The following is a 1,211-nucleotide window of genomic DNA, read 5'->3' on the forward strand; positions in this document are numbered from 1 at the left end:
CCACCATGTGGTTGCTGGGATTTGAACTCTGGACCTTCGGAAGAGCAGTCGGGTGCTCTTATCCACTGAGCCATCTCACCAGCCCCAGCCTGCTTTAAAGAGTGAGTTTTGGGCTGGAGAGATGGCTCAGTGGATAAGAGCACCCGACTGCTCTTCCGAAGGTCCTGAGTTCAAATCCCAGCAACCCATGGATGGCTCACAACCATCTGTAATGAGATCTGACGCCCTCTTCTGGTGCATCTGAAGACAGCTACAGTGTACTTAGATATAATAATAAATAAAGCTTTAAAAAACAAAAACAAACAAACAAACAAAAAACCTAAAGAGTGAGTTTCAGGACAGCCTGGTCTACACAGAGAAACCCTGCCTTTAAACAAACAAACAAACAAATTAGCCAAATAAAGACCAGGGTCTCATTGGATAACCCAGGTTGGCACTAGCCAGGAACTCTGTGTAGACTGGGCTATGTGCCTGCCTCTACCTCCTTGGTGCTGAGATTAAATGTGTGCCATCATGCCTGGCTTGGACTCACAATTTCAAAAGGGGCAGCATTCATCCTTCTGCTGATTTGTAAGGGCCTTTTATATGTTAAGGATATGCTCTCCTCAATCCGACTGGCTTTATTTTATTTACTTTTTGTGTGCGGTATACACATACATATATGTGTGCTTCTTACACTTTTCCTGGCCTCTCTTCTGATGGCCTATTGAGCCTTGTGTTTTTTTCCTGTGGCAAGGTTGTCGTCCTGACTTATTTCTTTAAGACTTGCCAAAAGTCCTGAAGTCTAGCCTGGGCACTCTCAATTTAAAAAGAAGAGTAAGAATAAAGGCTGAACGCCGGGCGTGGTGGCGCACGCCTTTAATCCCAGCACTCGGGAGGCAGAGACAGGTGGATTTCTGAGTTCGAGGCCAGCCTGGTCTACAAAGTGAGTTCCAGGACAGCCAGGGCTATACAGAGAAACCCTGTCTCGAAAAAAACAAAAACAAAAACAAAAAAAATAAAATAAAAAAAATAAAGGCTGAGCTAGCAGGGCCAGATCGAGAAGGAAAGTAAATAAAGAAGGGTGGGAGAGATGGCTCAGTGGTTAAGAACACTGGCTGCTCTTCCAGAGGTCCTAAGTTCAATTTCCAGCAACCACATGGTGGGTCACAACCATCTGTAATGGGGTCTGATGCCCTCTTCTGTTTTTTTGTTTTTGTTTTTTTTTTTTT

This window comes from Mus caroli, chromosome 11 (assembly GCF_900094665.2).
Source record: "Mus caroli chromosome 11, CAROLI_EIJ_v1.1, whole genome shotgun sequence".
NCBI classification, from domain to species: domain Eukaryota; kingdom Metazoa; phylum Chordata; class Mammalia; order Rodentia; family Muridae; genus Mus; species Mus caroli.